General features: G+C 38.2%; 1 long non-coding RNA gene across 1 annotated transcript; it reads left to right on the top strand.

The window, feature by feature from the left end:
- Positions 1-305: 305 nt before the first annotated feature.
- Positions 306-1,780, top strand: LOC123964649. The gene is made up of 2 exons (XR_006823501.1): positions 306-844; positions 1,617-1,780. It is a non-coding gene; the product is annotated as an uncharacterized LOC123964649 (long non-coding RNA).
- Positions 1,781-1,996: the final 216 nt, after the last annotated feature.

Here is a 1,996-nt window from a genome sequence, read left to right as displayed (position 1 = left end):
GGAGATAAAGATTAGAAAGACATGAGAGAGTATGAGAAAGTATGAGGACATTTCCTCCTGGTGACAAATATACCAAGTAGCCTACAGGTGCATCTGCTGTAAAATAATTTTCTTCCATAATTTAATTCAAAAATCTCATTTTATAAATATTTCAAGCCTTTTTTTCATTTTAATCTTGATGATTAGGGCTCACAGCTCATAGAATCAAAACTCTAGTAAAACAAAATGTATTAGAATTTCAGAATAAATGATTTATTATAGAGAAATGTCGACCTGAGAAGAGCTCTTATCAGCTAATTAACTCAAAACACCTGCAAAAGTTTCTTAAGCCTTTAATCTCTGTCTGGTTCTGGTGCTCACAATGAACTTTTCCACCATATTCAGTTTTTTTAGATTTGAGATGTTCCTGTACTGATGTAACAAAAGTAATAACAGGCTAGTTTAATGAATATCACTGTCCAATCACATCACATGTCTGAATCTCATAAATATCAACCAAAGTCAGGTTAACCCTAACCCTTTTTTACTTTTATTGCACACATGAGACTAAAGTTATTAGTTTCAGCCAGTTGTGGTGGCGTCTCGGCCTCAGTCTAAAAGTTTTACACGTCTCCAGATGCAGCTGTGTTTGCTTAGCTTAAAGCCCCAAAGCTTCATAATGCTTCATCCACTCATCACCACTCGCTAGCTACTGTCAGCCGATCTGACTGTGTTTGAGTCTGAGACTATTATTTTGTCCCCCAGATGAGTCAGCTGGGGAAGAGGAAGGACGGGCGTCACAGCAGCTGGATTAACTACAAACTGGTGATCCAGGGACTCCAGAAGAAATAAAAAGTGAAAGCAGGTGAAATGGAAGAGGGACAAGAGATGAAAATGTGTTTAGAAGAAAGGAGTGAAGGGAGCACAGATGCCAGAAGTAAAGAGAATAAGATATGCATTTAATCTTTATTGCATATTAAGTTTAGGGCTGAGAGAAGGACGGTGGTGACCATGAAGGAGCTGAAATTAAAGTAAATTAGGGATGTAAACTAAGCTAATGAGACGTTTTGGATTTTAATGTGTAAATGAAATGTTTAGTAATTATCCACTAATCACATACACAAAGAGATTATTCAAAGATTTTATAAATGTTTTATAATCAAATAGAATCATGAGGTGCTGAGAGATTCCCACCTCCAGTGATGATCAGAAACACCATATTTCTACTGTACCTTGGTTATGTAAGTTAAAAACAGAAACATCAGATAAGTTTTGTCTCTTTTTAGTTGCCAGGAGAGAAAATGAGTGATCTTCAACATTAGTTGTGTTTTGGATTAACTCCAGCTGGAGAACAATTAAATCCAAAATAGATTGGAGCTCTACAGGACGATTATTTTCCAAAGCAACATTCATCTTTTTCCCAGATAGTGTCTAGGTTGTTAGGCATTCTTTCATCTCAAACAGCATGAAAAATAGTGCACGTAGCCGGCTTAATGGGAAAAAATCTCCCCGGGGGTGCATGGCCCCGGACCCCCCTAGGTTTGTGCTAAGCCCCGAATGTTTACAACGTCTGGCTCCGCCTCTGTCTGAAACATCTTTCCATTTGAAGTTTCTTCTTGGGGTTCTATGTGATACAGAGCACATGAAGAGACTGTTCCCCCCTCAGTCTCAACTCCCCTGGATCCCTCCTGCCTACCTGCCACCGATCCATCGTTCTCTTCCTTCCATCCATCACCATGATCCCTCCCCTCAACTCTCCATCTCTCACCTTTCCATTACCTCATTCATCACTCTGATCCCATATTCAAAATCCATATCTTTACTGGCCTGGTCTTTGGTAGTGAATGGAAACTGATGTTGTGATTAAATAAAGAATTGAACAACTACTACATGCTAGCTATTTTAGGCCTTATCGAAATATTTTAAACCTAGAACATTTAAACACGTTTATTCATTTAGGGTAAATATATTTTTAGTGGCTTCATTTCTAAAGTTTTACATCACAATCCTGGTGATG

This window comes from Micropterus dolomieu, unplaced genomic scaffold, assembly GCF_021292245.1.
Source record: "Micropterus dolomieu isolate WLL.071019.BEF.003 ecotype Adirondacks unplaced genomic scaffold, ASM2129224v1 contig_4359, whole genome shotgun sequence".
NCBI classification, from domain to species: Eukaryota; Metazoa; Chordata; class Actinopteri; order Centrarchiformes; family Centrarchidae; genus Micropterus; species Micropterus dolomieu.
The sequence above is the reverse complement of the archived record's forward strand: the minus strand, read 5'-3'. Positions and strand labels throughout refer to the sequence as shown.